Consider the following 10,684-nt stretch of genomic DNA (forward strand, 5'->3'; position numbering starts at 1 on the left):
GCATGTTGCCTTAAGCAAACTACAAAATTTACTTAAATTAGTAAAACTGACTGAAGTTCACCCACTATGAGGTAGAAAAATATTCATGACTTTAGAGCCTTCTCCATTCTTTACAGAAACAGAGCCTGCAGTTCCAAATTATGTATATTTTATCTACTTTATCCAATAAGCATTAATACATTAAAATTAGTTATTGTTTACGGAATGCCAAAGCAATGTGATCCGGGCACTGGGGATACAAAAAGAAGCAGATAGTCCCTGCCTTTAGGAAGCTTAGATTCTAATGGGGGAGAAAATAGAAATTGGAAAGTGGTGACTGGGACAGGGTTTTATACCTTCTAATGTCATGGGCAATCTTTGGAGTCGTGGAGGAAATGGGCTGATCCCCTTTCAAGGAGCAATAGCAGTACTGATTTCTTTATGGTTCCAGAACTATAAAGGTCAGGGGAGAACTGGAATGCACGTAAGGGCAGTGAGAAGATGGCTGGGGACAAAGTAAATTATACTTCCAAAATTGTCACTTTGAAATAAACATCAGGGGCAGCTAGGTGGCACAGTGGATAAAGCATTGGCCCTGCATTCAGGAGGACCTGAGTTCAAATCTGGCCCCAGACACTTGACAATTACTAGTTGTGTGACCTTGGGCAAGTCACTTAACCCTCTTTGCCCCATTAAAAAAAAGAAATAAACATCAAATTTGGTTTCCCTATGGAGTTAACTGCACTCACCCATCTGCAGTAGAGAAACTCCCAATAGGAAAATGTTCACTCTTCCAGGGACTAGTGTTTGGTCTAGGGGGCAAGATGGCAAGTAGGACCATGCTTATGGTGTTATAAATATAAAGATTCATTCAGAAATAGACTCTTTCTATCTACAGGAAGGAGCTTCTTGGGTAATATAGTCCATTTTGTGCTTAGTTTCAGTATGTATCAGAAGTACATTTCCCAGTACATTGACTCAAGTTTGAGCAGATGACACTAAGTGTATATTAAGCAAGGGTTAAAGTAATCTACTAATTTAGAGTTTCTTTCTAAATTTCTAAATTAATTGCCTGAGTTTATAAAATCCTCTATAAAATGTTTTTTATATATTAGTAGAAACATAGAGAGTAAAACACAAATTTTCCTTGTTTAGATTATATAATGAACCCTTAGAGAACTTTCCTATACCATGCCCAACCCAACCAATAAAAGCTTTTGTAAACTTGTAAAATAGCCTACAATTTCACATAGTTTTATGTGTACACAACATAAAGGTTTGCACCATAGTGCAATAAATTCAAGACTGTTCATAATCATTCAAGTTAAAAGCAGATGGGAGGCAGCAGGGGAAATTTTAGGTGTTTTACTTAATTTCTTCATAGTAGCAACATTCAAAAACTTATTCATGAATTAAAAACCTATATATGTCATATATGCATATGGCTTAGCACACATGTGTATATGTGTATTCACACATACTTACACATAAGTTGTTTATTCACTACGTTATTTTATTCTAGAGAGAAACGACACATGAAAACCATAGTTACAAGCTCACATTAACATAAAGAAGCAACTATAATGAAGTCAACAGTTATTAATATGCAAAGGTACATAATTTTAAAAGACAGTAAAGGGTAGCAACAGATTGGATTACCTTTGCTTCATACACATATACATGGCTGTGTACATATATGTGTTACATGTGTGTCTACACATACACAAATTTATTTATATTATATTTATTTATGTATATTTGTAGGTATATGAACTTTGACTCAAAGTACATGATAAAAATGAGTTGATATGGGTTGGGTTTTCCACCTTCTCTAATGGTCTCTCTGTAAGGCCATATTTACAGAAAATCAAATTTGGTATATGATTATTATAATTTTTTTGTGGGGCAATGAAGGTTAAGTGACTTGCCCAGGGTCAGACAGCTAGTAAGTATGTCAAGTGCCAGTTTTGAACTCAGGTGCTCCCGAATCCAGGGCTGGTGATTTATCCACTGCACCACCTAGCTGCCCTGGTATATGATTATTAAAGTAAGGTTGGCTGGGCACTTAAATTTGTATTATGAAATAATACTCCAAATTTGTATTATGAAATAAAACTCCAAACAAATATCTTTAGCAGAGTTTCTGATTAAAATTATCACAAGGGAGAATGTTTACTATTTCTAAATATTAAGGGATACATATTAAGGATCTATGGATCCTTATGGAAATGGGTTTTGATTTCTCCAAATATTTATTGGCCTTCCTGATGCAGGCAATTAGTTTTTGTTTTTATCATCCTTTTTAAAGAACTATTTGCTACCATGCCAGTCAATCAATATTTATTAAGCACCTACTATATGCCAGGCACTATGCTAATCTCTGAGGATAGAACAAAAGCAAAAAATAATCTCTACTCTTGAGGAGCTCACAATCTAATGGAAACTTTTAGGTCAAAGCTACCTACCACAAGCCATCACACGTGAGTGGAGGACCTTATCCTCAATTTTAATTTTTGTATTTGTGAAATCTTCATAAAATAAATGATTCGTAATCTTCAGGTTTAGTCCAGCCTTCCCCATGTATCTACTCAAAAAGTTTTTTTTTAAAACTATTTTTTAAAGATCTTATTTAGTCCCCCCCCCACACACACACACATAATAATTTCCTAGTTACAATGGTTTCTAGCATTTTCTTAGAGTGGTTAAAAACTAGGAATCACTTTAGAATATTTCATCATACTTTTGGTATTTAAAAGGGCAACTTAATAAAATCTAGTACTGATCTGAAGATTAGGATGGTTTTACCTTTAGCATTTTAGAATAATACTTCAGGTAAAATTCCCTCAAGGAAAACAATATTTTAAAACAGCCGATTTGTACCACTGTTCTACAACATGGCCCACTGTAGGAACCACTAGTATTCCTTCTCTTCAGATATCACAAAGTTAGTCACTTCTCAATCACATTTACCTTGAACGGGCTTTACCTCTTGCTGCACTAACAAAATACTCATTTCCTAAATTAAATGCAACTTTTACATGGCTTTGATCTTTATTGATTTTTATTCAGTTGAGAACACCACTTTTCCTTGTCTGCTCATTACACTTATAAGTTTCAGGCATCTTGAGTCCATTTTCCACAATTACCTCCTCCAAAAACACCCCTGTAACTGGACCCTGGATTTATATTTTGTATTACTTGTAGAATTCCTGTTTTATGAGATATCAGTTCAATAACTGAAATCCCAGCACTTACAGTCCCCTTTTTCATGATTTAGGCTAAATTTATTTCTTATTTCATGCATAGCACATGTATTATTTATCTCCTTGTATTCTTTACCCAATCATCCTCTCGTTCACCACCTTTCCAGTTTATGCAGCATCTATGTTTATACATGTCTTATAATTGCAGCAATTACCCCCTTGCCTCATCAGGTTCCGTCACATCCTCTTTAAAAGTGCTCTATTCAAGCAAAACCTTCTGCTTTTGTATTTTTAATTAGGGTTATGGAGCATTATATAGTATTTAGTTCATCAAACAAAGAGCCAGAAATCCCAAGTTCTATTCCAAGCTTTGTGACTGCCTCCACATAAACATTTATCTATTCTCCATCTAGAAAATGAAGATTATATAGTATTTTCCAATGCTCTTGAGATTTTCAAATGAAAGTTACAAAGAAAGTGATGGACCATTTGGGTTTGTGAAGAAAGGCTTTTGTTCTCAATTGATAACTTCATTTGTTTGTTAAACAGGTAAGGTTGCTATGTCAGTTACTAAGCAAAAATAATTCTATTTGGAGTCTTCATTTGACTCAAATTATTCTTCATACATAAAAACAATTTAAAATAATTATAAAGAAATTAATCAAATATGAAATATAATTGTGACATTTTATTATTACATATTTGAAAATTACAATCTGAGTTGCTTTTATGGTTTATTAGCCACCTAAAATACTAATTTGTAAACTAAAGTTCTTCTGAAATATGTACATCAATTTCATCTACATAATGGGGTTGTTTTGAAAAAAAACTTTTATGGCAAGAAAAAATAGTATGATATATAATTACTTGTGGTTTGAAGGATTTGAATATAATAATAATTTCTCCCCCTACTGCATGAGGAAATCATGTCATGGGCCTCTAAGTTTAATGGATCCAGTTTTCATCTTGTTTCCTTCTGAAATAACCTGAACTTTTTTCATTTTTCCACAGGTGAGGGAAAGGAGCAAGTAAGGAGCCTGCCACCTTAGGAAAAAGACTTCATAGACATGGCACCAGACTCCTTGGTGAAAGTAGTTCATTCCTGACAAGGAGAATAACTCTTTGTAAATCTCATTCATTTGTCCCAATGAATTACACTTGAGAAAAGGAATAGAACCAAAGCAAAGGTAGGGGTAGGGTTGGGGGTGGAGCAGAACAAAGAACTTTGCTGCTACCATCATCCAGCTGTGGTGATTGAACCATAAGACACATTTGTATGTTGGGTCAGTTGAGACCAACATTTCATGGTGCATGAGATGTGACTGAAAAATAACTTTAATGTATACAGTTCTTTCTTTACAGTAATGCTTGGAAGAAAATATCATTATCATCTTAGTGCAAGAATTATTCCTATTTTACAGGGAGGGCACAGATTCAGAAGGCACAAATGATGTCTTGGTCAAGGTCATACAGCTATATTACTTGATTCTGAATGGACCACTTTACATAGTACCTTCAATAATAAGGCTGATTTTCTCCCCAAACCAAACATTGGCCCTTACAAAGCCAAAAGTATATTGCCCTTCAAATTAGTCACTCTGGGAGGCTATACAGGTATTCTGAGAATTTTCCATTGCTCAAAACATTGGAGTTCTTTTGAATTATCTTTAGGTACAATTTATGAGCTACTGAGAGGTCTTTTTTTATTACTTTAAAGTCACAGTTCATTTTTTTTAGCATAAACAGTCACACAGGCTTGGTTCTGCCTGACATTTAACTGCTTACAAAAATAAAATTAATCCCCAAACTCTCAACACCTTCAAGTCTCCAAGGGATGACCTGAAGCAAATTCACCTCAGAGCTAGGTCATTCACAGGGGGTGCAAATGATATAACTAAAGAATAAACCAATAATAGTTCACATTTAACAAGCTTAAAGTTTACAGTGCCTTTACATATTTTATCTCATTCAATTCCTACTACAACCCTCTGAAGTAGATACTGCCATTACCCCACTGTATATGCGAGGATGTGCCTGTGTTGTGCCCATATGGATTTGTCCAGATGTGGCTCATAGAAATGTGTGAATACAGGAGACACAGTAGTAAATGACTATAGTAATCTTCCATTTGATAAACCCAAAGACTCCAGTTTCTGGGATAGGAAGTCAGTATTTGACAAAAACTGCTGGGAAAACTGGAAGTTAGTATGGCAGAAACTAGGCATAGACCAACATTTTACACCATATACCAAAATAAGGTCAAAATGGGTACATGATTTAGACATAAGAGGTGATACCATATGTAAATTAGGAGAGGAAGGAGTAGTTTACCTCTCAGATCTATGGAAAGGAAAATATTTTTTCCAAACAAGAGATAGAGAATATTATGAAATGCGAGATGTATGACTTTGATTACATTAAATTAAAAAGGTTTTGTACAAACAGAAGCAAAGCAGCAAAAATTAGAACAGAGGCAGAAAGCTGGGAAACAATTTTTATAGCCAGTATTTCTGATAAAGCCTTCATTTCTAAAATATATAGGGAACTAAATCAAGTTTATAAGAATGCAAGTCATTCCCCAGTTGAGAAATGTTCAAAGGATATGAACAGGAAGTTTTTAGATGAAGAAATCAAAGTTATCCATTCCCATATGAAAAAAATGCTCTAAATCACTATTGATTAGAGAGATGCAAATTAAAACCCTGAGATACTACCTCATACCTATCAGATTGGCTAACGTGACAAAAAAAGAAAATAATAAATGTTGGAGAAGCTGTGGAAAAATTGGAACCCTAATGCATTGTTGGTGGAGGTGTGAACTGATCCAACCATTCTGGAGAACAATTTGTAACTATGCCAAAAGGGCTGTTCATATCCTCTGACCCAGTAATACCACTACTAGATCTGTATACCAAAGAGATCATAGAAGAGGGAAAAGGACCCACATATATAAAAATATTTATATCAGCTCTCTTTGTGGTGATAAAGAATTAGAAATCAAGGGAATGCCCATCACTTGGGGAATGGCTAAACAAATTGTGGTATATGAATGTAATGGAATACTATTGTGCTGTAAGAAACGATGAGCAGGAAGATTTCAGAGAAACCTGGAAGGAGTTACATGAACTGATGATGAGGGAGAGGAGCAGAACCAGGAGAACATTGTACACAGTAACAGCAACATTGTGTAATGATCAACTGTGATAGACTTGCCTCTTCTGAGAAGTGCAATGATCCAAAACAATTTCAAAGAACTCATGATAGAAAATGTTCTCCACATCCAGAAAAAAAGAACTGTGGATTCTGAATGCAGATTGAACCATACTGTTTCTACTTTTGGACCATTTGCCCCCTTCTTTTTTGAAGTTTTTCCCTTGTGCTCTGATTCTTCTTTCACAATATGACTAATGCAGAAATATGTTTAATATGATTGGACATATACAATCTACATCAGATTGCTGTCTGTCTTGGGGAGGAGGGAGGGAAGGGATGGGAGAAAAATTTGGAACTAAAAATCCTATGAAAACAAATGTTGAAAACTATCCTTACATGTAACTGGAAAATAATAAAAAAACTTTTGTTAAAAATAAATAACTAAACAGACAAACAGATAGTTAGATAGATAGGTATAGATAGATAGATGAGAGATGAATAGATAAGTAAGTAAATGTGACTAAGTATAATCAATGCCAAAAAGAAATAGAGATGTGTGAATAGAACTCTCTAGTCTCCCCTGACCACACTTCTCCAAGGGAGGCTTTGATTTCTGACTGGAAGGGAAATAGAGATTAGAGCCATGAGTTTGGCCTGCTTTGCTCTCTTCACAGAGGTGGTGCTGAGCTAGAACTGTATCTATTTCCCTCCCCTTGAATATTGTTAGTCTGAGGGAAATCATTTATTAGGTTCAAGCCACTTTTCTTATTGTTATCCCTTAAAATGTAAGGAGTACTTTATTCCATCACTGAAGACTTAACTAACTTCCCACCAATTGCCAGTTACACAAAGAACCTCACAAGTAGTGAATAATAAATAAACCCATTTATACAAACCATAGAAAAATGAAGGCATAGAATAAATTATACTATTATAATATATAAGACTTCCTTAATCTGAAGTTTTGGGTTTTTTCTGTTTACTTTTACAACCTATCTAATGTGGAGATATTTTGCATGCCTACTCATGTATAACATATCAAATTGCTTGAATTCTTGGGGGTTGGGGGGAAAGGAGGGAGGAAGAGAAGTTGGAACACAAAGTTTTTAAAAATTGAAGTCAAATTTGTTTTTACATGTAATTTGGAAAAATAAAATTCTAAGTAAATTAAAATAAGAATATATAAAACAATACAGACTGAATGGGTTCTTCCACTAGGAGCAATATAGCTCAATTGAGAAGAAGAATCCCCAAATCTCTCTCAAGGGGATATTCCCCTAAGTCTCTAATAGGGCAAGCTGGGAATAGGGACATGCTTGAGGCACTGGCTCCTCTATATATGTTGATTTCTTCCTTAGGTCATTCCCTACTTCTAGGAAATTTTCCCCAAAAAGAACTGAGAACCATGTGTGTCCATTCTGATATCTAGAAGCCAGAAAACAAGGATATCACTTCTCCTAAGCTCTCAACAACGCATCCCCTCATGCGTGCTCTGACCATAGAGTAAATCATTCTCTCCACCAATGAGTTTGAGCCCTGGGTTACACATACATGGGGAAACTAAGGCTAAGCAAGGTTCATATCACTAATAAGTGTTTGAGATAGTTTGAACTGTGGTCTTCCTGGCTGAAAGTCCAGCACACATTCTCCACTACACCACTTAGGTTCCTCCCAAACCAACTCAAGCTTGCTCCTACTTAATTAACAAATAACTATGAAGTGAAGATGCAGATTCAGCCAAATAAGTTCAGTTAAAAGTTTAATCTGAATACATAGAAATAAGATCAAGAGCTTGCATTGGGGCTTGAAGAGATTTTTCACTTGGCAACTTCAGGCTTTATAGTGGCTTTTATGCATCCCAATCAATATTTACTTATGATATTTCCAAACCTGCTTCTGGACTACTTGGGAAACAAACCTCCTTTCAAAAATTTCTCCAGGTTGGTTTGGAATATCGAAGTCCCATTCAAGATCTCAAGTACTTTCTTCTCTCTCTCATTCCTCAAGCTGACTTACCATGGACAGTCCCATATCTCCACTAGAAATCTGGGATTTCCCAAGCCAAAAATTCTGTTGGAATTAGAGGATGTGTAATTAAGGAAAGTGTAATTTCCAGTCCTCAGGAATCAGAACAGGGACTGATGGATGGATCATCATTGACATGGAAAGCTCTAATCAATAGGTCAATGGACTTATTCTACATGAAATTGAAGAGAATAATGGGTGTATTAAGGGGGTAGATGGCCCAGTAAACAAAATCTCAACATAACCTCCCAAACCCACTTCTTCAATCAATTAAGAATCTATGTTATATATAATTTAAAACTTTCACACACAAAAAGAAAACACAATGAAAGATGCCACACAAATATAAAATCTCCTCATGTGAATACCATAGACATGATGTAAGAACTCACTATACCTTTACACCATGTAAGTGCATCAGCTCCCTTTTTGAGCTCTAGCTAGCATTGACATTCATTCACTCCTCTCCAAGTGTGTCTGAGCACTGACTGACCTTGGTAGAGGTGGAATGGAGGGGAGAACTAGTAACATATTGCAGTGGGGAGTGAGAGGAGAGAGAGACAGAGAGACAGAGACAGAGACAGAGAGCAGTGGAGAGAAGATTGATTAGGTGGAAAGGGGATCAGGTGGGTTTAAAATGAACTAGACCCCTCTGCAGTTCCAGATGTCATGCAGGTAGTCAGAAGTTCAACTAAATCTCAACTTTAAAAGGAGTCTAAAATTCTCCAAGACAGGTGGACTGAAAAGAAGAATATATAGAGGTTCCAGGGACAGGGTGAACAAGAAGTGCAGACACTTCATTCAACAACCTCATCAGAAGCCAAACAAAGAGGTAATGAGAAATTGAGTTGTCATCTCTGATTATCCAGGAGGCAAGACAGTAAAAGCTAGATACAAAGCCAGACACAATCTTAACAGAATGCAAGTTTTAAAAAAAGAGAAAAATAAATAAAATGTAAGTATGAAAAGATAATGATTTGAATACACTAATAAAGCAGGAGATCAGGACAGACGTATTAAAGGAACATAAAATCAAATTGATTAACGTGAAGCTAAGTAGATGGAATGAATCCTCATTTAAAAGAGAAATGGGAAAAACAACACCAAAGATGTAAATGGGTGGGGAAAAATCTTTAAAAATTATGATATTAAATTTCCCAAAGAAATGTATGATTATGGCTGAATGACATTCCCTTGATTCCCAATTTTTAGCCACCACAAAGAGTTGCTATAAATAGTTTTTGTACAATTTCTCCCCTTTTCTCTTTTTCATGATTACTATTGTTAACTGTTTCCCTCCATCCTGTCCCCTTCCCCATGATATTTATTCTATTATCGATCTTCTTTCATCCTATCCCTCTTCAAAAGAGATTTGCTTCTGTCTGTCTCCTCCCCTAATCTGCCCTCCCTTCTTTTGCCCCTCTCTCTTTATCCCCTTCCCCTCCTATTTTCCTGCAGGGTTAGATACTCCACCCAATTGAGTGTGTATGTTATTCCCTCTTTGAGCCAATTCTGAGGAGTGTTAGGCTCATTTACTGCCCAGATTAAATAGATTACTCCACCCAATTGAGTGTGTATGTGTGTGTTAATCCCTCCTTGAGGGAACTCTGATGAGATTAAGGTCTTTGAGCCTATTCTAGTGAGTATCCAATTCATTTACTGCCCTGCTCCTCCTCTATATCTTCCTCTACTCCACAAGTCCTTTCCTGTTTCTTTCATGTGGGATTTCACCCCATGCTACCTCTGCTCTTCCCCCTCCCCCAGTGCATTCCCCTCACCCCTCAATTTAACCCTAAAGATATCATCATGGGGAAGCTAGGTGACACAGTGGACAAAGCATCCACCCTGGACCCAGGGGGATCCCAGCGAAAACCCAGCCTCAGACATGGTTTTCAGGTAGACAAATAATTTTCAAACTATCTCTCCTAGACTTATTTTCCAGGTCAATAGTTTTTCCAAGAAGATATTTCACATTGCACTCTATTTTTTATTCATTTAGTTTTGCTTTATTGTGTCTTGGTTTCTCATAAAGTCACTAGCTTCCATTTGTTCAATGCTAATTCTTAGGCAATTATTTTTATCAGAGAGCTTTTGTACCTCCTTTTCCATTTGGCCAATTTGGCTTTTCATGTTGTTGATTTTTTTCTCATGTCTTCTCTTTCTTTCTGCATCACCCTCATTTCTCTTTCCATTTTTAACTCTACTTCTCTAACTTTATCTTCAAAGTCCTTTTTGAGCACCTCTATGGCCTGAGACCAATTCATATTTTTCTTGGAAGCTTTAGATATAGGGGCCCTGACATTGACATCTTCTTCTGAGGGTGC

This window comes from Dromiciops gliroides, chromosome 1 (genome assembly GCF_019393635.1).
Source record: "Dromiciops gliroides isolate mDroGli1 chromosome 1, mDroGli1.pri, whole genome shotgun sequence".
Classification (NCBI taxonomy): Eukaryota; Metazoa; Chordata; class Mammalia; order Microbiotheria; family Microbiotheriidae; genus Dromiciops; species Dromiciops gliroides.